Raw genomic sequence first — 27,327 nt, forward strand, 5'->3', positions numbered from 1 at the left:
TTGCTATCCAGTTTACAGTGACATTCATTTAAACACTGAATACGTAAGTCCTAAAATGCTGTAGCCTACTGAGGCCTGCCTTCAACAGTTTTATTCATTTTTACAGTCACAGGCTTCTAAATGTTGGAAAGCGTAATTCATGAAATGCTAATGGCAGTTAATTTACAATAAAATATTAAGTAAAACAATCACCGCTATAATCAATTGTTTAAACAGAGAAATAGTAACGTGGACACTAGTGATAGAAGCAAACTGAATGTCCATTGCTATCTCTCATTAAAGTAATGCTGGCATTGTAGTTCATTATGCAGTTGCATATTTGAATTCCCTGTTTAAAGTAATGCAACAATTGGAGCTTACCAGAGTAAACAATCATCTTTTTCTATCTCTCATTGATGGTAATACTCTCAATAAAATATATTATGTCGACATGCATCTAATTAATGCTCCCATTTAAGCCTGTTAGCCTGAAAGGATTTCTGCTGCTCTTCTGATGTTGCCCTTTTGATTTCAATGCTCTTACTGAAGCCTATTTGTGGTAAATATTTATTGTCATCTTTCCTTGAAAGTAATGCTGACGTTAAATAATATTAGGTGGATATTTGTCCTGGTGGTTGGAGATTTTAGAAGGCTAAACGGGATAGAAGTAGATCCGTCAGGTGAGTTTCCGGGGACTGCTTAAAGCATGCAAATTAGACAGATGTTTGGGAGGAGTTAGAAGATGAGCTGGGACACTTAAGGAGCAGTACTACCTGTGGGGCAGCGATGGAATGGATGTATCCAGATGACCAGCAGCTGACTAGATGAGCCAATGAGCTGCATTTTATCTTCACACTGGCTTTCTATTTTGTGGATTTTCTCATTTTCTTTTATTTGTATTGCTCTTAGAATTTTCGAGTTTGGATTTGACATTTAAAGCGCTATTTTACATATTTACATGTGATCATGATCTTGGATCGTTTTTTAGAATGACCATGTTTTTGTGAAGCTAGCCTTTTAACTGTTCACTGGTGTTTGAAATACATTGAGGCACATTGTGGAATACATTTCGACATAGACTATAACAAAGCATTTGCTTCCTCTTTGTTGGGGAGAATTCTCTGTTAAGGCTAATTTTCCAGACCTAGTGAGTCCCCCAGCAGCTTTGCTGGATTTTTGGGGTTTATTTTTTTTCTCCTGCTAAGAGTGAGACTCTTTTTCTCCCACTCTTAGGCATGATTTGAGATATCCTTTAACTTTGGAATGTGTTTTATGGGCTATGGGGTCTTTTACTCCATAGGGCTTCATGTGTTTTTGGTATGTGTGTTACACAGCACCCTCCGTGCCGTAACACAGGGGTGTCATAGTGACCCCCAAATATAGACTCCGTACCCTGGGACTGACTACTGTCTCCCAGGGCATGTAAAGTCAACATTGGCTTTACTAGTCCTAAATTGTGAACAGAACCAGTCAATCCATCATATTGTGGGCGTACTGGTAGGGGCAATTTGATTGCCTCTGGGTCTGATGTTCAAGGGGGCACTGCCCAGTTCCCCCTGAGTGAGTTTTGGCTGGTGGCAGTGGATACTACTTTTTATATTCAACCGCGAATATATTCCTATGGGATTTTCCCATTGTTCGAGGCTAATACTTTTTAACATAGCCTCAAACATACCGCCGGTTATTTATTTAATATTAATTCACCGGTTGGTATATTTTTACAGAACTCAGTTCCAAAATGGCGTTTGTGTTCGCTTCTGTGACTCCAACCCAAGTCGAGCCCTTTGTTCCACTTTTTGGCGGGCTTCTCCACAGAAGCCTCCAAAAGTGGTGCCACTCTGTCTGGGTACCACAGGGGGTGTGGGAGGGGGGTAAGGCACCCTGTCCTGAGTTGCCTCGGCAACTCAAGTCGCACTCTTGTGTGATTGGCCTAGTGGTGAGCCGCCCGGCTCACCACTTAGCATGTTTGAGTGACAGCTAGGACTGATGAATGGGGGTTTTCTGCATAAAAGCAGGGCTTTGGGGACGGGGACTTCAGACGTCGCCACAGAACCAAAGAATCCCAAGAGGGAGAAGCTGAGCCGACCTGCAACGACGACACCACCGGTGGAGCCCTGCTGAACCGATTCACCACTTCTTCCAACGACAGAGGAGATCTTCATCCTGAAGAGTCTTCTTCCTTTGACTGGTGGGAATAACCAGTTTGCCCGCCTTTTCACCTTCCCGGATCATCTCGTGGCCGCCTTGCCTGTGCCAAGCACCCCGGCAACCGGAATACCACGTTTTACCACTACCGTGAATAAAAGGGTAGTACCTTTTAACCGGAGAACTCCGCGGCTGGTTTCTTCCCTGGCAGTGCAACGACCTTCTGCATGTCGAGATCATCCCTTCCTCTGGACGACGCCGTGACTTGCATCCACTGCCAGGAACAACTGCCCCCGCTGGAGGATTCTCTCCACTTCCAAGGTACTGTGTCCGCTAGGCCTCCCTCGCAACGGTCTGTGTGGAGTGTCTCGTAAATCCTCAATTTACCACTTGGGTTGGCCCTAGGCTGGCTAACTGAACTTTTCTGAACTGAACTGATTCCATTTTAAACTCTCTGCAAGACTTTCCAAGCCTTTTTAAACTGTGTGATCGTGGGCGCATTGGTGTTCTACTCTCTCCAAGAGGGAGCCTGGCCTATGAACTTTTTGCTCACAAGTAGACTTTGACTTTCCTACCTTGCTGAGTGCTTCTAAAGTATTGTGTTGTGTGCTGTTCCTAAGTTCTGCCTTTTCCCTCCCTTTTTCTTAAACTCATTGGAGTGCCATCTTTAGTTAAGCGCTCACCTCTGTCTGGAAATAAGTGGTGTTAACTAAGACTTGTCTAATAAGGAATAAGGGATGTATATATATTAATAGTGACTGCGTTTTTGAACTTGCTTATAATAATAGTGCTAGAGTGTCTTTAAGTGTGTCTTTAAATAAATAATTATATACTTGATACCAAAGCTCTGGTCAGCGTTTGTTTGTGCTACTGTATTTTGGTACCTATCTTGTATACTCTATATACTGTCTAACTCTTCTTGAGAGAAGTCTGGCTGCTCAGCCACAGCTACCAGGTAAATCTGGGTGGTACAGACTGCTACCAATTGGGTTTACTGCCAACACCTGTGGCCTTAAGCCTTTTGCAGTGGTACCTAAGGGAACTGCACAGGTTTCTGCCTAACACTCTTGTATTCCTTCTAGCTAAGACAGAGGTTTCATATAAGCATCTGATGGATGGTAGAGAGAGACCCACAAGTGAATGTTATTATTATTTAAGCTGTGACGTTTTTCATGCTCTTACATTGTTTATTTTTTATTTTTTACCTTTTAGTATCCATGGAATTTTAATACGCTTTGGCTACACCTTTTTCATCGGTTAAGTTGCTGGTGATGCGTCACATGAATACTGATTTGCCTTTCCTAATTGCACTAATATAAGAAGATTGCATTGTTTTACTGTGCAATATTCTAGATGGCTATGCACATTGATGATGGTATGTGAGGCTTGAGAAATGTAGAAGTCACTAGGTGAAGAGTAGTATGTTAGGACTGTCCAAGTGCACTTGTGCATATACTGGCAATTGGATGGTGCTTAACTTATTAATGCTCATATATTATCATGAGAATACAAACAAATAAGCCAGCTGTCAGGTGCTCTAGAGTGCAATTTTCACATGACATAAGTACAGAGAACAAATCTCTAAAGCTCTGTGTCATGTATAACACTCTTCTCTGCAGCAAAGCCCACCACATCCCTAGGCCTGGCTTTAAAACTGGCCGAGTGTTTGGGGTTGAGCTGTATCCTCATACTGCATTTTGTCAATGAGGACAATCCAGCAAGGCACTCTTCTCACCGAGTTTGCCATCCGGACTTGTGGTATATGAACTTCAGGCCAGTGAACAATAGGTTGCTCAGGTGACTGCTGCAGGTGTGAATTCCTGGTTAATTAATGGAGCAGATAGAAACACTTCATCCAGAAATTCTATATGCCCCAAGTAATTCAAAGGGGTAATGAGATTGATGCCCACTTCAACAACCTATGCAATGAATGACTCTCTCCAAGCTACTCAACGGCCACTAACTTGGCAGGTGTCACATTATTACACCATGCTGCAGAACAACTGGGTGCTTTAATTCTCTGGTAACAACAATCCACTCAGGGCCCTCACAGGGCTTCTTCTTAGTTTGAGGCCAGGAAGCTCAGGAGTAATTCTTTACCCTTAGACCACAGTCCGTTCACCCAATACTTTGCACTTGAAGATATTTACGGGTACTCAAAGGCTATCCAGTTCCCTCTGGTGGCCAGTTCCTGGCACCTGCTTGTTCAGTTCTTCGGTGTTTTCTGCAACTGATCCACATCAGCCTTGTAAGGCTCTGCTCTGGTTTTGACTTTGCGTTAGGACAGCTGAGTAAAACATGTAATTGAATTTATAAAACACTTTCTACAGTGTGAGAGATCCTCACAAGTACTGTGTTAGTACTTAAAAAGTTAGTATAAAAGTGTCCATTTTGAACCACATCAAGCTGTAATATTGGTTGTAGCTTTATAAGAATTGCAAATGTTCCTTAAAAAAAGGAGATTGATGCCAATTTCCACATCCTGGTAACTGTTAAGGCATAATTCCAAAAGCTTTGTAACTGGGAATGTACATCTTCATATGGCCAGGAACAGCTATGACCACTCTCCAGACTTCCATGAATAGATAGTCTACATATGACAAGCAACAGTTATAATTAAATTACAAATGTACAGAAAAATGGAGGCCAAGTTTATGCTTACCCAGTAAAACATGTTGCCAGTCTCTACATGCCTTGTAAAAGATGCCTTATCAGGGGTTGGGCGTAGTGGCACAAATGTGGCGGTAACGCTATGACGCTGCATTACCGCTCCGCCCAATCCCGAGTTTGGATGGAAAGTAGGAGGTTTACCCCCAGCTTGTTGCTGGAGGTAAAACTCTCCTCTTTCCACCCATTTGCAGCGCAACTTCTGTGGCGCTAATACCGGGGAGTAATAGCCTTACCACAACGAATGATAATGCTAATAGCGCCGGACCGAGTTGTGGTAACACGGTTACACTGTTTGCGTTCGCGGTATCCAGCAGTATCAGGCAGATTTACTGCTGGAACACCGCCAAGGTTGTGATGAGGCTCAAAGTCAACGTCCAAGGGCCCAGGGCATTTTATTTTAAACCTTAATTCATGGAAGGTACTGCTTTTGTTTGTACTGGTGTTGGAAATGACCTCTCTGTGCCGTTTTAATCCTTTATATCACGAAGTGATAAAGTAAATTGTAAAGCACAAGTGTCATCACATTTACATCTTACTTTTGCACTAAACGATTGCAAAATTTCACATGACTCCTGTAATTAACAATTGCAGTAGCCACCATTAGGCACTCATAAAGTAGCAGACCCACTTCCATGAAGTGGCAGGGTCCTTGCCACCACACATTGTCGGCATCACTTCCGGTTCAGTTGCACCATGCAGCATCACCTCCAGTACGAGAGCAGATTGAAGAATAAGGTTTGGGCTATTAGCCAATTTCACGCAGCTACACAACTTAGAGCATTCAGAAAATGGTAGTTCTGTCAGCTCATTGCATCTTGGGATCAGCCCTGTTTTCGCTCAGGCTTGCTGGTCATCATCGTTCAGGAGCCCTTCAGTCATCGGTGCTCTCATCAAACACTGGTAGGGCTCGTAGAGAACAGGATAATTTTGCAGATAGCTGGTGAGCTCTACTAAAAGGCAGCCATCTTGAGTGCCCCCTTGACTCTGTCCCTTATGATCGCAAATAATCGACACTTTTTGAATGAGTGAATATAGTATTCAAATATTAAAAGTGGTGAGATGCAGACATGATGTTTGAAGCACTCAAGTTATATCCATGGTTGTTGTTACGTTTTTAAGTGAGAGATGTTAAATATGAGAATCATGTATAGATGTTTACATTGATGAATTGAATATTTATCAAGTAAACAAATGGTTCTAACCCAAATGCGTATATTAGATGTTCGGGACTATTTCATTGCTAATTAGTACCCGGCATGCGCGGCTGAACAGGAATACTGTGTGGTGATTGGCTCATTTGCGAGCCATACCACACGGTATTCCCGTCCACGCCATGGGTGCCGGCTACTCTGTTCCCGGCGAGGGGCGTGGCAGCCCCTCAGCCAATGAGGAGGCTCGAAACGGGGCAATCCCTGCTCTGAGCCTCCCCATGGCTGGAGACTTCCTTCGTCCCCCGCCGGGGATGCAGGTAAGATTTTTTTTCCCCAGCCTTTCCTCCCTCCTCCCTCCCCACCCCACTTACCTTCTATCCCGCGGTCTCCGGCGGAGGCCGCGGTACGTTTTTTTTAATTCATTTTTTTCTTCCTTCCCATCCCCTCCCTTCTGCCCTCCCGACCCCACTTACCTTCTTTTTTCTTCTAGTCTTGGAAGCGAACGCGCTGGGAACACTTCTGTTCCCAGCGCGTCCGTTCCCGATGGCCGCCATGGAAAGGGAAAACGGACTATGTTTTCCCTTTCCATGGCGGTGGCCATTTTTTTTTTTTTTTTTTTGTTCCGAAACGTGTTTCGGAACAGAAAAAAAAGCAATTAGTACCCCGGTTTAACGGGCCGGGGTACTAATGGCAATAAGCCACTCGGTGGTATTGGCCCGCCACCTCGTGGCTTTTTGCCACAGTATCAATGCACAAGTACAGGTTTGGCCAGGTGCTCTGTGGCTCCTACTTTAATAAAAGTGAGGATTATTCACGTGTATCTTTAGGGAGATGGGTGGTTGGCAGTCATGGAGAGAGGAAACCCATGGCTAATGTGGAGGCAAATTCACGACTCATGCTTGGGAGCAACACCTTGCCTCCTGTAGGCGTAATTCCCTGACTCATAAGTCTAGCAGGTTTTCTGGTGCACTGTAGCTTCTCTTCTGTTATTGCTTTGGCACATGGACAATATCACCTAAATAGAAAAAAATAGTCCAAAGGAAAGAGGATTTTTTTAAACAGTTTTTTCACTGTTTTTCATATCTAGGCTTTCATGCATCCCAAACTCTGGGTTCAAATGACTTATATTAGATGTTATTGTTGGGTACCTGAAGTCTTTCACTTACTGAGCAGAAAATGTAATAGTTCAACATCTTGATTGTCTTGACACTGGAATGTGGTATGTGGAAAACAACACAGAACTATACAAAGCATGCAGAACCCACAACATTTCTCGGGAGGATAGCTCAGGGGCAAGATGCTCGCCTTGGAAGCTGCGCAAAAAAGGTTCGATTCCCAGGTCCACGCTTTAGAAACCTCTGGAAATGAAGCGTGTTATAAATAACGAGTCACAAAATGGGTAAAGGTCAATAACAAGTTAGGCAGGTCCATCTTATAAATTATACTGCCCAATATCGCCAATGAGCAGTTTCCCTATCACAACGTGTTGCACCACGCAAACACTAAAAAGCCAAAGCGAAAAAGACACACAACAACATTATTATAATATTTAACATCGAGGATTTCTCCCAGGGTAACATGGCCAACCCCTCAATGATGTCATTGCTTATGGGGTGCATCGGCTGGATCACTCGCTAGCTCTGTAATGAAATATGTTAACAGAAAAACAGGTTTGCTGCAGGTGCCATATTGTGGGCTCACCAGTGCACAAAAGAGCACCCTGGCAATGCCTGTGTAAGAAACCTAAACATAAACATGGGCTATAGGTGTTTGAATTAACACCCTTCACGTGCACATCAGTTTAGGGCAACTACTTTGATTCACGAGCCACCACTACCCTCAACTGAATACCTCACTTGCATCCATGGCGGCTTCACAAAACAAACCCATAAGGTCACACCAGCAGCTGGACCTTGAAGTGTGCGGAGTGCTGCAAGAGACTCAGCTTGGCATATTTGCTCTAATCATCTGTTTCCTGGAGACACTTGCATCACATCCCAGAAATTCCGGATCACTATGAGGCTGATCGCCTAGGCCCCCTGCCCCTTGCCTTCATAGATTGACCTGCTGCTGCTGTTACTTGTCCTGGCACTTATTGCACACATATGCTCTGTCATTCTGTCATTCTGCTGTGCCTCAAAACCCATGTCATAGAAAGCAGAGGTATATCAAAAGTGGATACACCTAGGTATCTTACTCACACCATTCATTACTGACAAATAGTCACCAAAACATATTTAAGTAGTCAGAACCACCTGAGTAGGCAAATGGCTCATTTGGGCTCATTTGAAGTGTCTCTGGAGGAAACCTAGTAGTTCATCTGCGTGAACTAGATGAACCAATGAAAGAGCTGTATGTTTGGAATGAAGTAATGCCTCAGAGCATGAACCAATGAAAGGGCTGCATGTTTGGAATGAAGTAATGCCTCAGAGCATGAACCAATGAAAGAGCTGCATGTTTGGAATGAAGTAATGCCTCAGAGCATGAACCAATGAAAGAGCTGCATGTTTGGAATGAAGTAATGCCTCAGAGCATGAACCAATGAAAGAGCTGCATGTTTGGAATGAAGTAATGCCTCAGAGCATGAACCAATGAAAGAGCTGCATGTTTGGAATGAAGTAATGCCTCAGAGCATGAACCAATGAAAGAGCTGCATGTTTGGAATGAAGTAATGCCTCAGAGCATGAACCAATGAAAGAGCTGCATGTTTGGAATGAAGTAATGCCTCAGAGCATGAACCAATGAAAGAGCTGCATGTTTGGAATGAAGTAATGCCTCAGAGCATGAACCAATGAAAGAGCTGTATGTTTGGAATGAAGTAATGCCTCACGTCGCGAATAAACCAGGACCTTTGGAGGTGATATTTCATGGCTATATTAAGGGAGTACCTCGATGTTATAGGGAGAGTTCCACGACTACAATGTTCTGCCATTTACACCTTCCTTTCTGTGCTGATTCCAATCGCATGTCTAAGGATAAAAGTGAGGCGGATGTGGGTGCTTTGCAGATACCGTGGGAAGTTGTTCATTTTCTGGCGCTCTCTATGGTGACAAGGATTGACGGAATGTAAAATATTGCATATACAAATGGCATTGGGTTTGGCCAAACCCAGATCCTTCATTCTTTTTGGGGAATAGAGAGATCTGTAATATGTTCACATACATGAACATAAGGGCTCCTGTGCCACTCGAATAAAAGTATGAAGAAGCTAAACATTAGAGCTCCATGCTGATAGCCCTGTTGGATTCAGAAAGGAAAAGATGTTCTAAATATGTGCGTAGGCCTTCTATATGAGTAGAATGAGGAAAATCATCTACTCCCTAACTTTCAATGGTTCTCCCTCGACAAACCCTCGCCTTTGATTAATGTGAGGCAGTGGCAGTACAAGCTAAAAAGGCAATGAAAGAAAGGTCTAAACTGCTCCAATTCCTTCTTCTCACCTTGATACAAGAATTGTGTTTGGGAACATGGGTCAGAAGGGTCAATAATTAGAAGAGAGGGGGATTGTCAAGGAAAAGAAAGCTTTATTGTACGAGTAGGTATATTAAATGAACTCCTGCCCCCTATCAGTGTTTGCTTAGACTATCCCTAAACATTGCCTTGGCAGCACCCAGTTTTAAACTCCTAGAATCCAAATGGGAAAATGCTGGTATGCAGTTATTATATGAAATCCCAAAATAAAGAATGCAATTACAACGAATACAAAACATCAAAAACGAAAATAACGAATTTGGGAAAAAACAAGAAATGGGGTTGGGAGTGGGAATAGTGGTTTTGGGGCTGAGAGAAAAGTATTAGGGAAAAAAGTGGGTCTTTGGGGGGAACCCCCAAGAACAACAAAAAAGGAATTTGTTATTTTGGTATTAGTTGGTATGGCGCAAAGTGCTAAGACTACCCAACTCCACTCCAGGGGTAGCAATCAGACAAGAATTAAGCTTACTATCTCTTGAATGCACAGTGATCTGCAATTCCATCATGCTATATCGAAAATGTAGAATGGCTGACAGTAACAAGATCTTTGCAATGCTAAGATGCGAAATGGACAACAAAAACTGTGTCATGTTAAAGACCTGGCAAATCGAAAATCAAGCCGTGCTATCTGCTATTACATCAACCGAAGATGACCTCATTGCTAACCCATGCAACATTTTAAGGAAAATAAAAGATGCTGATTGGGCAACAACAATTGATAGTGCAGCGAAACTAAAACTTACCTCTCATGTTCCAATTAATGCGTTAAAACGTAACGAGCTGCAGAGCTTCATAAGGCAATTTCCTAGTAGACAGCATCGGAACCTAATTCTGCGAGCACGTCTCAATCTTTGTAAAACAAATGAGATTCTACATATTCGAGGCCAATCCAAAACAAATGGCTGCCGTTTCTGTGAAAACAGGTCACAACCACCTAAAGAGACCTTAAGGCACCTACTCATGGTATGCTCTGCCACCGCCTCACTCAGACAGCAGTATCTATCGCGGATGGCAGGTTTCGCCATTTTTCCTGAAGAACACACATGGTGGTGCAGGCTAATTGGTGGCGAAAAATCAACATGGCAAATAGCAATGGCGTAAAGGATAGAATCGATTCACAATAACCTACTCAACGTCAACAACCCCAACTAGACCACAGAGAGCCATACTTTGCTGTTGGTAGACTCTATGAGAATTGGACTCAACAAATTTGACCCATTTCACGTTGTTTTGTTTTGTTTTGCACCATAGCCTCGAATATCTCAAGAACATCTCAAGTTTACAGCTTCTAGAACTGTGGAGGTGAAACTGTATTGTAAAAATCTTATTTTGATTGAGCAATAAATAAAAAAAATTAAAAAAAAAAAGTTGTTTTGTATTCATTGTAATTGCATTAGTTATTTTGGGATTCGAAGAAATCATATGTAACCAAAATGCCCACAAAAGAAAGCTATATTATATGATTAGGTATATTAAATGAACCCCTGCCCCTTACCAGTATTTGCTTAGAATATCCCTGAAGATCGCCTGGGTGGCACCCACTTTTAAGCCCATAGAACCCAAACAACTGGATAAGATATTGTGTATACCTTGACCGAGCGCAATGGTTCTATACTCCCCATTATCAGTACAGCCAGACTCGTTTACCTTTTCTGTAACTTGTTTTGCTGGTAAATCTTCCAAATTAGAAATGGTACGAGGGGGCGATAGTCTCCATTTTGGAGTCCCAAGACTTCATTGATGTTTTGGACGAATTATCACTGGAGGTAAACCTGCTGCAGTGATTATTATGGTAACTGAAGGTAATGTGTAGGAAGAACCCCCATCCAAGATTGCCTCCAAGCTCGGAATATGGCTGCGTGGTAAAAGTGGCTGAAAATCCATCACTGCTGCTTGTTAGCCATACGTTCATGCTCATAATTAGGGCCAATATCGTTTAAAGGTTAGTCAATATAAATGTGCAAATACTAGTGTTGAGTTCAAGTTCCCTGACACATTTTAGTGAAAAGAAAAGAGCCACTAATACTTTTCAAAGGAATCTGTATAAGTGTTCGAAGAAAAAAAAACCAATGGGAGATTTGTTGGAATTTCGGCTGTACCAAAAATTTCGAACAAGTCCCCCATTCAGAGGCATTATAATGAAGAACGGCAGCGGGGGCTGCTGAGGTGTCCCCCGCACCATTGTTCACTCTATAATGTCAGAGTGGGTTGCAAGGATGTCCCCCACACCCATTGGAATACAGTTATGGAAAAACAAAGAATAGCGGACCCTGCAGCGCCGCTTCCCATGCATGGAAGTGATGGGAACCGGCGTTGCAGAGGGATGCAGAGGGATGCAGGAGACGGTGGCACACAAGGATGTGTGCTGCGCACAGCTAAGCAAGGGGCTAGGGGGAAGCGGGATGACATATTTTTGGTAAAATAACTTTGTTTATTTTCTCCTTCAGACATTTCGGATTCGATTAATTCACGGTAATCTGTTTTCAAATGGCAAACATAGGCATATCAGAAGTAGGTAAGACTAAATGCAAACTGATTGAAAAGTATTGAAGGACAGAAGTTCTTAGACAGCAGGACCTCAGAAGAGAATGTATCCATGAGTGTAGAAGCATCTGGCATCCTTCAGGAAGTAATGGATTTGATTTATTTGCTGCAATAGAGCATTGTGTTAATCACCTGGCATTTTTCACAACTTTTTTTATTTAAAAGAAACACTTTATCCATTTAAGAAGACTAGTCCCATGGATCTATACTGATAGCAAAAAAGGATAATTATAATAAGAAGCGACATAGCACCCTGTTCATGATTGATCATTTATTTCTGAGAGAAACATCAGTTTACTTGGTTGAAATAATTCTGAGACGCAGAAGGGCTAATGAGATTTAATTTCTAACGGTGGCCTCATTGAATATAAATAGCCAACAGACTTACAGAAGCATTTAGAAGCCTCATAACAGCCCTGCTTAGCTGTGGAATGAGAGAGGCAAAGGGCCATTTAGGGAAAGGGAAGATCAGATGATGCTAAGAATAGAAGTCTGCACTCAAACATGTAGCTGGTGAGTTTCCTGGAAGGGGATGGAGGCTTGAAGGGAGATCTTTATCTAAACAAATTACTGGACGAGAATGTAATGTATGGAAATGTGGTTTTATGGGGTTGAGGCTACAAACCCAAATGTGTTGTAGATGTGCATTCTTAAAGCTCCTACAGAGAAATGGCAGAATCAAAATGTCCTGCTTCATGGTTTCAGGTCTTCCAGACTTCCCTGCGAGAGACGTGAAACTGAGAATCTCCTTCCTGGATTTCAGTTAGTGTCTGAGATCATTTCAGTTAAAATATATGATTCCTTTTCCAAGCTCAAGTCATGTGGCATGTTCAAGAATTTGAGGGGGTCCTTAGGTTGCGGAATAAGGTGATTAAGTGACGCGCATGTATGGAGGGTCCTTGAAGGGCTTGCATAGCAGGATAGGGCGTGCGTAACGGGATCTGAAATTGTATCCTTAAATAGAGAAGTTGAATTGGTCTGGTTATTAAAAGCACATGGAGGACCCCAAGCCAGAAAAAGAAGGCTCCCAGCATATATATCAGAAAGAGAGGAAAGCTTCACATTGAGCATTACAGGTGCCTTGTGGGAGGATAAGATATAGAAGTAGGCAGATGAGGCAGGCATTCAAGTCTCCCTGTGCCTTGAGTAGGTAGTATAAAAGAAAAAGAAGCCTGTGTTTGTAGGAGGTCACAGAGTTGAGGTGAAAATCAAGACATGTTAGATAGCAACACGAGGCCAGCCATCGGGTATTGTAGTCCACGCTGACTGGTTTTAGCCCCAGATAGAATGTTGCCTCCTCACCCCGACTAACCTGTATCAGAGAAGGGAAAGTGAGAACAGGGATATTACAGTGACTTTTGTAAGTTCAAACGTTAGTTCTGAAGCCGACACTCAACTCCTTAATCCCATCTATTGCCCTATCGCCTTACTACCTTATCTTTCCAAACTTCTTGAACGTGCCATCTACTCCCAGCTCTATCTCTATATTGAACATCACTCCCATCTTTCTCCCTTCCAATCTGGTCTCCATCCTCTGCATTCAACCGAGTCTGCTTTACTTACTGTCCTGGATTCTCTTCTCTCTGCTTGTCACTCTAATCTCTCTTCTATTCTCATTCTATTGAACTTTCTGATGCATTTGACACTGTGATTCATTCTCTTCTCTTGTTCTCTCTTTCCTCTTTTGGTATCATCTGTCCTGCTCTAATCTGGTGACGATCCTATCGCTCTTTCTCTGTTTCCTGGGATAGTAACCATTCCTCTCCCACTCCACTTCATCATTGTGTCTCCCAAGACTATGTCTTGGGCCCATTTCTATTCTCTCCACACACTGCCTACATGATCACATCATAAAACCCTTTGCTCTTTCCTGTCCCTTTTATGCAGACGAAACCCATATTTTTCTCTCTTTCTCTAACTTTTCTCATTCTAGCCACAATAACATCTTTGACTGTTTGTTATCTGTTCAATCTTAGATGCATTCACTGTTTCTTCAACTTAATCTGTGAAAAAACGAAATTCTATTCTTCCCATCTTCCTCTATCTCCTCTTCTCCTTCTCCTTTGTCTATCTCCTTCTTCAATCCCTCTTTCTGCTCAGCTAGTAATTTGGGACTCATATTTGAATCTAATCTTTCCTTAGCCTCCCACATCTCAGCTACTGCCCGGTCTTGTCGCTTTCAACTTTTTAACATACTGAAAATTTGCTGTCATTTGACTTTTCATGCAACTAAGCTCCTTATCTCTTCTCTCATTATTTCTCACATAGATTACTGCTCTATCCTCATTATTGGTCTCCCTGCCTATTGTCTTGCCTCTCTGCACTCCACCTATAACAGTGCTATCCGTACTGTCTTCTGTCTTCCCCCTCGTTCTTCTGTTTCTAACGCTCTAAACTCCATTTCCTGGCTTTCCTGCCTATTATTCCACTTCCTACGTTTTGTCTTTATGCGTACCCACAGGCTGGTTCCTCTGTGGGCCTCATTCCGAGTAGGGCGGTAAGGGATAACGGGCACTGGTAAGGAGACCGGTGCCGGTAATCCCCTACCGCCCTATTCCGAGGTCGCTTGGCGGGGACCGTAAGAAACGTGTGGTCAGGCCACACGTCCCTTACAGGTCCCTCTAAGGGACCAGGGCGCTAATAACGGACTTGCACGTCGCGAGCCCGTTATTAGCGCCCTCTCCATTCCCATTGAGCCCCATAGGGGCTCAATGGGAATGGGGAAAGGCATGTTCAATGGGGACTTACCAGTCCTGCCAGGGTCGGATTAGACCGGTAAACCCCCATTGAACTACACCGGTGCCGGACCCGCTATTGCTGGCAGTCATGGCGCAAATAGCACCATGACTACCACCAATCTCGGAAGGAGGCCCTGTATCTTTCTTCAATGGTTTCTTTTTATTTTCCTGCTAGGTCCCTCTGTTCTCATTCTCTCTCTTTCTTCTGGATGTCACTAAAGCCCCCTGTGCGTCCTCCCGATTTCATTCTTTTTCACTACTGGCCCCCAAAAACTAGGAATCTTTACTCCTCGCTATTACCTCGTCTCCCACTTTGCACTCTTTCTGCACCTCTCTTAAAGCGCCCCTTTTGGCGTCATTTTAAATTGACATTGTAATTTCATCTTTGTTTCCTTACTGTACCTTCTTTATCGGTTGTGTAGCGCTTTGGCAAAGGAGCTTTATAAATACAACAAAATGAAAATAAACTGAAGCAACATGTCAAGGGGGACACAAAGGGAGTTTGGGTTAGAGCCGGTATAAGGTATATAAATTCAGGTCAAAGACACATACTGGGCCTCATTACGACCCAGGCGGTAAGTTACCGCCTGGGCCGTGACTTTACCACCATGGCGTAAACTACGTTTACGCCATGGTGGTAGGCGGACTTACCGCCCCATTCCAACCTTGGCAGGGCGGTAAATCCCCATTTTCCCATTTTCCCTTCCCCATTCCCATTTTGCCCCATAGGGCATAATGGGAGTGGGGAAGGCGTTAATTACGCCACCGTAAATTACGGTGGCGTAATTAACTCCATGGTCCCTTAGCGCCATGGATTTTAACACCTGCTAAAAGCAGGTGTTAAGTCCGCCATGGCGCTAAGGGACCTCGTACTCAGGCGGTAAGGGTCGGCGCTGTTTACGCCGCCGTAAAACCCTTACCGCCTGGGTCGTAATGAGGCCCACTGACTTTAAGTACGACCAGCAAGGATGTTCCAGCTTATAGGTTCATTGGGAGCAGTTGTTGAGCTTCAAAGGACAATTCTATTTTGAGAAGTTTATGGTGGGCTGTTGGTTGAAATGATTGAGCTTAGTTGTCCTACCAGTTATTTCGCTTGCATAGAAGTTGAAGTAAAGTAAATCAAAGGTGCAACTTAACCTTCTAACTACAGCAGTGGTCTTCAACCTTTCTGTCTCCAGATATTTTGGACTCCAACCCATCAGCCTTAGCCAGCATAGCCAATAGTGTGATATCATGGGAGCCGCAGCGACACAAATCTGGAGAGCCCCACGCTGCAGACCACTGAACTACAGGGTCGGACACAGTCCCCAAATCAACCATAATGTACATTTTGAAGTGATGTCCTGGGACGTGAGATGAATAGGTAATAAGGTAAAAAAGAAGTCAGTGTCTCCTTTACTAAATGACCAAAGCCCGATGTGGTGATGCTGCAGAAGGTGCCCAGGGAAGGTGACACTCTGCTTTTCTTGAAACTCCTTCATTGCTACTCAATTTAGCAGTTGTTCAGCAAAGGCTTTGGGAGTAGTGTGATCCTATCCTTGCAAACGCAATTAGGTGTAAAGCAGAGAAGAGATAGAGAATAGACAGGGTAAGTCGCTGGTGGGTAGAGGGTTGCTGAAGCAAGTGATTAAGCCCCTGTGAGATATGTGACAGCAGAAGGAGACATCCGTGCAACAGTGGATGAAGAGACACATTTGTAAGCACTACAACCCAGTCATGGTGGATACAATGGTTCAAAGCAGGGAAGAATAGTTTGGGATCCGACGACACACAGTGCAATAAAGAGGACTTAGATTACTTGTAATGTAAAAAAAAACGAATGGTTCCTTCCATGAAAAACAAGAGCAGTCACAACATGAATATGAGCCTTTTACTTGAATGGAATGAGTAACACAGAACAACCGGAGTAAAGAAATACTTTCTCCTTTGACAGGTATGGCAGGTATGGCTAGGATATGGTATGATAAGTCATTTATAACGCGCCTGTATACAAGTGTTTCTAGGCGCGAAAAGACAAGGGGGGAAAGACAGAGAGAGGACAAGACAAAAGACCTTCCTAGGTCTTGTTTCATTCCGATTGGGCAAATGCGAGAACTAGATAATGTAAAAGATAACTAAAGGGATTCTAGGAGACAAAAGAGGAGGTTACAGTAAAGTAATGGATGACTAATGGAGTACGGGTACAAGGAAAAGAGCAGAGGGGTAATGCAATGGATTGCTGTTGGCGTACTGGGATGAGGAAGTGGGATATAGGAGTAATACAATGGATTACTATTGGAGTACTGGGATGAGGAAGATGAATGTGGGGGTAATGCATCAGTTTACTATTGGGGTTAGTAGGACGAGGAATATGGGTGTGGGGTTATTGCAACAGAATTCTATTGGGGTACTGGGACAAGGAGGAGGGAGGTGGGGGTAATGCAACAGATTACTGTTAGGCTAATGATGTGTGGAAGAAGGATGTGCAGATAATACAACTGATTACTATTGGGGCACTGGGGCGAGGTAGAAGGATGTGGTGATAATGCAACAGATTACTGTTAGGCTAATGATGTGTGGAAGAAGGATGTGCAGATAATACAACTGATTACTATTGGGGCACTGGGACGAGGTAGAAGGATGTGGTGATAATGCCACAGATTACTTGTGGGATGCTAGGGAAGACAGAGGGAGGACAAGACAAACAATCTTACAAGTTCTTGTGGCATTCAGATCGTGCAAGTGCGAGAATGAGAAGTGCAAGGGGAAGGGGGGAGTGCATGGAAGAGGGGAGGGGAAAACAGAGCAGCAATGCTATGAGTAATTGCAGCAGAGACAGTGTGGCTCTGGGTAGTGCAAAGAGAACAAGGGACTGTAGGGTTACATTTATAGCCCCTAAGTGCGTGGTAGGCCCATAGCAGTGCAAGGGTGACTGATCAAGAAAGAGCTTGATACCCAGTGGGACTCTGAGGGTAGCCAAGAAACCAGTTGGTACAACAGACAGGTAGGCCAGGCTGAGCTCACTGATGGCCTTGAGGGAAAAGAAAATGGTCTTTTGTAAGAACAAGGATGGGGACCAGTCTTTTTTTGACACCCATTTTCAGATGTTAAGTGGATTTCATCGAAGGGCTTCCCATGTATTTGAAAGTACAGGTTTTCACTATTATTACAGTAGACTCTCCTACAGTCTGAGACCCTAACTCAGTCATTCTCAGTGACCCTTCAGGTACTCCATTCCAGTCCTACGTGGAAAGCTTGATGATCTGCAAAAATCCATGTCACTGGTGTATGCCAATATAAATTGAATGAAGCTTGTAGTTCTTTCTTTATCTAGGCACATGTCGGATGATGGCAGGGGATCCCACCTGACTGGCTATGAATAGAAAATCACATTTTCTATGACCAATGAAAAGAGAACCTTTTGAAGATTTGGCCTAATATGGTAATCAACCTGTGTAGGGGGGGTGGTAACAGCCCACCGGCCCAAGCATATGCAGGCCCCAGCAAAGCAAGGGACTTGGCGAGGGCTCAGGGCCCGTTACAGGCTCTGGTAGGCTAACCGGACAAAGAGGTGATAGTTATTCGCAATTGGCACACCAGGGCTCCATTGGAGATGTGAATAGGTTTCATTTTGTTAATTCCACGGGGGACAGACTCTGCACGTATTGCGCAAGTACAATCTTCTGTGGTAATAAAAAAACAAGATGGCCATTGCCATAGAAAATAGCAAAGGGACAGAGTTAATGTTCTACTTTCATTTCAGCGGCCGAAGAAGACAGGAGGAAAAGCAGAGGCCTGGTCGCGGCCTGCAGGTAAGTTGGGGGAGGGTGGAGGGCATGGGGGACTGCCTTGAGGGCGATATGGGATTCGGAGGGTGGATGAGGGAGGATTTGGCAGACTGGGTATGCTGACAGAAATGGGCCACATCCTGGGAAGGGCCTCAAGTGATTTGAAAAACACGGGCGGTACATTGGCAGTTGTCACCTGTGTTTCCAGCCACCTGATGACTGAGTGCCCTCCCCTGAGTGTGAATACAATATAATTGTTTACATGAAAGATAGACCAAAGGCCAAAGGAGGAGGATTAGCCTTCATTGCTAAAAACTCCCTTACCATCCGAGAAACCCCAAGCATTTCCATCAGCTCTGGCAAGTTGCTATCAAGTCAACTCACACTATCGGCCACAGCCACCATTAAGATTCACCTAATTTGCAGACCCCCTGGCCCACCCACTTTGAGGAGGACATCGTACATCTCCTCTCCACCAATACCAAGCCATTCTCCAAAATCATCGTATTAGGAGATATACATTTAGGTCTCAACGACCCATCTGATGCCCAAGTTTATACCTTAGCCAACACTATTGAATCTCTAGGCTTGTAACACCTGATCTCAAACCCCACCCATGACAAAGGCAGCACGTTAGACTGGATAGCAAATCTCAATTGCAATGACAGCATTCTCTCCAATGCCCCTTGACCTTGGTCAGACCACAACGAGATTACCTTCAACATCTCTGAGACAGTGCCCTCAGTGATCGCACCCCAACCAGCCTTGGACTCCCTCTCGAGAAACTCACAGAACTTATCACCAGCCAACTTACTTCCCCTTCTTCTTCCACTAACAAATCACACACAAGCACACACAGACCCCACTACCGTGGTTGAATGCTACAACCAAACCCTCCTCAAATCTATCAACAAAATAGCGCCTCTAAGCCTTTGAAAGCCCAAACCAACTTCCCACCTCAATACATGGTACACCCCTTCTCTAAAAAACCTATTCTCCACCAAAACAGCAGCAGAGACTGCCTGCATAAAATCACCTTTCACCGAGAAAAAACAGCACTTCACAGCCCTCTCCAGAAAGTACAAACAAGCTATCCTTCAAACAAAAAGCGACACTTACAACAGAAGAATGGAAAGAAGCGAGCTCAGGCACAAGAGAGCTCTTCACTATCCTACCTGATCTTGAAACACCAGCTCCCCCACCTACCAATGCCATCAAAGATCTCAACTGGTGTAAGAATATCCAAAGTGCGCTCCTCGACAAAATCTCACTACTTCATACCAAAATGACAACAAAAGAAATACAACTGCTGCCACTCGACCAGCCCATAGACCAACCCTTAGACCAGTGTCCCCTCCCCTTCCTCCCACCACTGCTTCAAATTCTCCCTGATCACAGCCCTCAAAACTGCCAGGATCATTAAAGGTCTGAAACCTTCCAAATGACAATGAGACATCTGCACGGCCACCCTTATAAAGGACTGTTCCGAAGAGCTCGCCCCCTTCGTCTAGACACTTATCAGCAACTCCTTTTCAACTGGCATCATTCCAGAGAATCTAAAAGAAGTCTGGGTACTCCCCCTTCTCAAAAAACCCACCGTAGACCCCAACATCCCCACCAACTACCACCCCATCACAAAAGTACCCTTCCTCCTTAAAATACTCGATAGAGCAGCCCATCTGCAAATTCAGAACCACTTTGAAACCTGCAATCTCCTTGGTATCCGACAATTAGGCTTCCGCCGTGGCCATGGCACACAATCCGCCCTACTGGACTTAAAAATCCAAATGTACGAAATCAAAGACCAAGGCAATATGGCCATCCTCCTCCTCCTGGACCTTTCAGCAGCCTTCAATCTAGTCAAACATAATATCCTCTGCCAACACCTCTCCTCAGCTGCCCACTTCTCTCCCGAAGCCACTACTTGGATAGAGTCCTTCCTCTCCAAATGCACAATGAGAGTTTTCTCCACCTCAGCGGCACCCCACCTCCCCCAGTCACATGTGGGGTGCCACAAGGCTCCTGCGTTTCACCGACCTTGTACAATATCTTCACTAAATCCCTTTGTGACCTCCTGGATGCCCTGGGTGTCACCTACACCAACTACGTGGATGACACCCAAATCCTCCTTCCCATATTCGGAAAATACAATTCAGACTCCAATGCCCTCAGCAAACTATACCTACCCATCCAGGGTTAGATGGCTCAACACAGCCTATGCCTTAATGACGAAAAAATTGAACTACTCCTCATTGACACTCAATCTCGGCTAAACTCACTCAATACGGCATACAATCCTTTTCCATCAAGGGAAATTCCAGCACATCTCCAAAGTGGTAAAAATCTTAGGAGTATATCTAGACTCCACTCTATCGCTAACCAGACATGTTAACTCTATAGCATCAGCAGCAGCACATAGTGCGAAACTGATCAATTCCTGCGGACCATTCTTGTCTACCGACAGCAGCACGACCTTCGCCAGAGCCCTCATACTATCAAGGATTGACTACTGCAACTCCCTCTTTGCAGGCCCCAATGACCGCAACATAAAAAACAGCAAATCATTTAAAATAACTCAGTCTGAGCAGTCCTAAACATCTACAAAAAAGACCACATATCCGCAGCCAGATGTAACATCAACTGGCTCCCCATCCGAGAATGCATCATGTTCAAAACATTAGCACTGGCCCACAAATGCATCTCTAAAACTGCCCCCACCTAATTGTCAAAAAAGTTATCTAAGGCCCAATCAACCAGACCCATCCGGGATGCCTACTCACACTTACTCGTCACCCCTAGATATTGGTGCCAGAAATCAGGGGGTAACAGCTTCCTGGTGATCGCGGCCAAATCCTGGAATGCTCTCCCTCTGGCCTTAAGAACACATGAATCCTGCTGGTCCTTTCACAAGGGGCTCACAACCTGGCTCTTTTCTCAAGACATCCAAAACCCCAAACAAACCTAATACTATATTGTGCCACCCCAATTCCACACAACACGAACTAGAAACATTGCTGCTAACACTATGGCACGCTCCACCAAGCCAATAATGCCTACAGTGTACCTGCAACGTACTGTACTAACAACGACTGTAACCTTGTTGTATACCATGTACTACCCATGTCAATAACTGCTCAGAACCTTATCCGTATCTCTTGTACTATCTATGACTATAATGGCTAGCGGCTGTAACCTTGCTGAAACTAAGCCTTTTCATAACCAGTGCCCAGATACACCCGGGTTCAGCATGCTTTATAAATGCCAAAATAAATAAAATTGTTGACTACACTGTACAGTTATGATATGTTATGTTATTTATAACGCCCTTAATACCCCGAGGTTTCGAAGCACGTACCCGGGGATCGAACCTGCGTTGTTCTGTGTCATCTTGCTTCCAAGGCGAACATGTTGCCCCTGAGCTATCCTCCCGAGACTCCCGCTAACAACCTTCTTCATTGCTACCTACTACACTGTGTGTAATGCAGGCTTCCAGTGGCCATTTTGGGCCCTGTCGCAGGTGAACTTGGTGCCAGTCTGTCAATATTTTAGCACATGGTCGGCATGGTTGTCTTAACACTAAGCCAGTTGTTGAACTTCTTGGTGGATTTATGTATTTTAGGGGTGCATGGGCAGATACCAAAGAGTATGCATTTACGGCTATGGTCCTAACAAAGTGGAGGATTGCACTGCGGGGATGAGGACATCATCAGATAGCCCGTCAGTCCAGCACAGACCTAATGATGTACACTGATATGGCATTACGCTACTGGCACACCCTTATCGTGCTGCTAGGGATAGCTGAGTAGAGGTTCCTTCCTTGCCATGGGATCTGCGCAAAAGACTAAAATTCCAAAAATATAGCACTGAAGGCCTAACCTTTATACATTTACTATCTCTCTACAGTAAATGGCACTCAGTCCGCGTACTTAATTGGTAAGATATACAACTTGGTGATACTCTCACAGGCCCATTTAGATATCCTCGCAAAATCATACAGCGACAAACTATGCATGTTTTTTCTGACCAGCGCCATTTTGGATCTGATTGTTGGAAGACGGGGTCACAGAAGAGAAAAGGCACTCCTTGAGTGTCCACGCTCTGTGCAATTCCCCTGCACAACATCTTGATGCAGGCAGAGACACACGGACCTTGACTCATTTTGCACACAATTTGTTATTTTCAAAGGGCAAGCAGAGTGTGTTGGGATTCATGATAATGGCGCCTGCCCTGTGTTCCCATGGCGCTCGGCACCCGTAAGCACCCGCCGGTCTTTAACGTGCATAAACCGCAATATGAAGGGTTAAACATTCAGTTACGATCTGAATAGATGGTTATGGAGATTGCAGGGCGGTAATTATCTTAATGCGCCAACTGGATTGGTTAAAGCAGGATCGGTGAGCCGAGAAATATCTGAAAGGGCTGACATGGCGTCGGTGGTAGGGAGGGTGAGTTCAGAAGAGGATTGACAATATTCAGTCGCTAGAGCGTGCAGCATTCATGCGATCCTTATAAATCCCACATAAAAGGCGTTTTTATATTCTGCTGTGAAAGTAAACAAACGCTTCTGGAACCCTGCGGCCTGCAAATTCCACGGGTAAGGGGATTGCTACCACGTTTGCGTATAAATGCTCTTATTCCTGGACACAGCACAGCCTCAGGGGAACTGCAAGTGACAGATAAACACAAGCCTTTAATGCCGCAGCAAGGAGGGAGGCCCGGCCTTCAATCGCACAGGAGTGCTATGCATCATGTCACTGGGTAGTCAAAGCTTTGTAAGGTTTCCATCTGACTGACTTTAAGGTTACATTATTACATCTTATCCTGTCTGACCGAAAAGTATAGCTTTTCCTAAATTATGAACTCATCAGACAGTTTGTATTGGTGAGATAAATGTTAATGGAATGAATGATAGCTATGCTTCAAAAATAAAAAGCTTGGCAAAGCAGGTTTTTCTGTCTATCGAAAATGTTTTCTCTTATATCACTTAACAGTATCATCTCAGAAGGCCTACTTACCGTTTGCCAGAAAATGCTACCTTATGTCCAAGTATTTATCAATTTTTCCACCAATCACTATCATTTGCCCAAGAACTGTCGCAAATGATCAGGTATTGGCATTATATGCTCGATACTTACATCATATTGTATTGTATTGAATTTTTCATTTATATGGCGCCTTTTACCATTATTATTGTCTCAATGCGCTAGTGGTGGGAGCACCCTCAGGGACCGAAATACAGAGTGTTGGAGATTACAGAGTAGGATTAGAATGCGTGTGTGCATTTGCCCATTGTAAGGCCCAGGAGGGCTGGCCGGGCTCCGGTAAAAAGCAACCCACGAGTTCAGGGATGTGAATGGGTGCTGAGAGAGGTCAGGAGAAAGCGTCAGTGCAAGAGACTCATTGTGTGTCCTGCGGCCAACATTTATTGTAGGACTTTGCTGCATACTAATGGCAGAGGTGTTGAGGCTTAGTCTGGAGTAAGTAGGCAAAACTATTTTGTGACCAGCGAGACGGAATTTTTCGTAGTCATTGATGTATTCTGATGTGTGTGGTTAGCCATGCCTGCGGCCGGTGTCCAACGGAGTGGTACGTTTATACGTACCTAGAAACTAGATGGAAATTTGTTGTAGATACCTGTTTGTTCAGGTAGTGTCATCATCTATCGATTTTTGCAGCTGTGACAAATAGTGACATAGGCTAGCATTCACCATTTACCCCTAGTACCAAGGCCGGATGCAGATGGAAGCTATCCTGACAGATCTTTCAGTGCAGAAGTGGCAATCCTAATACATCTTCTAGGTGCAAATAAACAGTCTGTCCTCAAAGGACGTCAAGGCAAATCGGCCGGTTTTCCCCATGATCTTCAGAGTGCTGGGAACAGGACATCATCATAAACATCTGCGTAAATGGACAGGCTAACGAAAGAGTGCATCCATTTTGATACATCACATTTACTACCCTCAAACATCCATCTAAGAGCAACTGATTTCCTACCCCCAAAAATCTATCCAAGTGCAACACATTTTCCACTCCAAATAATCACATTTCCTATCCCCAACAAGCCCGCTCTAAGTGCGTCATATTTCCTACCCCAGAAATCCATCCAAGTGCAACACATTTTCGACTCCCAAAAATCCATCTAAGTACATCACATTTCCTACCCCGAACAGTCTAAGTGCATCATATTTCCTAGCAGCAAAATCCATCTAACAGCAACTCCTTTCCTACCCCCAAAAATCCATCCAAGTGCAACACATTGTCCACTTCCAGAATACATACAAGTGCAGTACACAGATAACTCCCAACACATCTAGCTGACCATCCAGGGGGTGCTGTAGGCAATCTAGACGTGTTATAATAGAGTTATAAACTGTAATAAAAAAAAACCTATATTCAACTTTGGCAGTGCAAGGAAAATCGGTTACACAATTAGTCTAGATGCAAGTAGGTATGAGATTTCAAGTAATAAGAGTGGTGGCATTTTACTGGAGTACAGCAATGGCTGTACTCCCCGTCCACACCACACTTCCCTTATCAGTCGCTATAGGTTGTCTGTGTCAGGTGTCCAAGGAAAACAGAGGCAAACACAGAGTGCACCTGCTTAGTAGGGAGTTGCCCTTTGCCTTGTGGCACTTAGCCAATGGCTGCCCAGGTTCCTTAAGTGAGGAGTTCTGGTCACCTAGGACTGAGCGGGCCTATTTGCACTGGTCTGGGCAGGGCGAGGGGGGCAGGACAGGACAGGCATGGGGATTGAACAGGTATGGAGTGGGAGTTAATTAAATAAACAAATCTATGGAGCGGCAGGAAATAATTAAATAAATCTGTCCATGGTGTGGCGGGAAATAATTAAATAAATAAATCCATGCTGTAGTGTGAAAATAATGACATAAATATGTCCATGGTGCAGCAGGGAATAATTACATAAATAAATAAATCCATGGTCCTGCAGGAAATAATTAAATATATCTGTCCATGGTGCGGCGGCAAATAATTAAATAAATTGGTCAGTGGGGAGGGAGGAATCAGGAAAGAAAGGGATCAGGTAGGTCCAGAGTAGAGGGGCAGGCAGAGGCACTCCCAACAGTAGTTCATCAGTGAAGGAAAGGAGTTCTAATGGATCCAGTCTAGGCAGAGGTTTCCGGAAAAGGTCAGGGTGTTCTAATCACCTGGGACTGAGCGGGTTTATCTGCACTGATATGGGTGGGGGCAGGTGGGCGGGACAGGGCAGGCATGGGGTATAGATGCAGGTGGGAATTAATTAAATAAATAAATCCATAGTGAGGGTAGCAAATAAATCTGTCTATGGTGCAGCAGCAAATAATTAAATAAATCATTGGTGTAGTGGGAAATAATTCAATAAATCTGTCCATGTTGCGGCAGGAAATAATTAAATCAATCAATCAATCAAGCAATCCATGGTGCAGTGGGAAATAATTAGCGGGTATTGTCATAATAACCATCAGATACTCAGGCAGGCATTCCCATTATTTGTATACCATTACGGTGAGAAGAAAGGTGTGCCATATGTAAGGCCCAAGCACTCACATTATATACCAAGTATTGCCATTGTGCACTCATTATTGCCATTATATACCTAAAAATTCACAGTGTGTGCCTGTTTTGTCGTTCAATGCCCAAGTACTCACAGTATTTCGAGACAGCACCATCATATGCCCAGGTGTTGTCATTTGACAGGCATTGGCAGCTTATGTCCAGCTTATCGCATCATTTGTCAGATTTTGCCACTGTATGCTCAGATACACACAGGCATCATTTGTCAGTTATTACATCATATTCCGAGGTACCTAAACTCTATTGCAGCCCTTGCCACCAAACACCCAGATGTCCATAGCATTTAGCAGATATTTGCATAATATTCCAGGGTACCCACACTATTTGTCTTTTAGTTCCATTGTATGCCCAGGCACTAACACCATAGACCATGTTTTTCAAAAAGCACCCAAGCATACATTATTTGCAAGAAATGTCCATCATATACCTTGGAACCCACACCATTTGCCAGGTATTGTTGTCATTTGCCAAGGTACTCAACCTACTTTCTAGGTATTGCACCCTTTGCAGAGGTACTCACACCATTTGACATGCATTATTTTATGCCCAGGCATGGATAAAAGCAGGAGGTAGGTGTGACAAAGGAAGAGCAGAGTGCTCAGGGATGTAATTTCACCAAAATGCCAGGGGTAGCAGAAGTGACACCATATGACCCTTGACCTCTGGTGACATTACAGGAAGTGATGCCATTTGACACCACCCTGAAGTGACATCACGGGAAGCGATGGAACATGACCTTTCACCCTCTCTTGACAAAACAGGAAGTGGCATCACATAGCATTGTTCCTAAGTAACCTACAAACAATATGGTTACAATATCACTGTAATGTGATCTGCATTTCATACAAGAATGGATCACCATATGTATCATTAATATGAATGTGTATAGGCCCATATTACCAAATGACTGTGATTGCAAGCAGACGTCCAAGGCCAAATGATAATGATGTGTTATTATATAGCACTTACGCTTAAGCGCTTTATATAGAACAAATACACATACAAAATCACCCAACCTGCGTTGGTACTCATTTATCAATCTCAGAAGGATGAAAGGCTAAGTTGGCCTTGCCGGGATTCAAACATGCATCCTGCAAATCACACACACATTGCTGCAGTGAGGGCTCAACCCACTAAGCTATCTTACCCGCTATTGTAAAACGATCAATTACATGTCTGAATCTTCACAAAGTCAGAAAGAAAATGACACTCTGTAGTGGATGCCATTAAACTGGTAACTGAGATTTAACAGCAGGCCAGTTCATCTGCAGGTCTGGTGTAAAGGTGGCC

Source organism: Ambystoma mexicanum, chromosome 5q, assembly GCF_040938575.1.
Source record: "Ambystoma mexicanum isolate Mex_15411 chromosome 5q, UKY_AmexF1_1, whole genome shotgun sequence".
NCBI lineage: Eukaryota > Metazoa > Chordata > Amphibia > Caudata > Ambystomatidae > Ambystoma > Ambystoma mexicanum.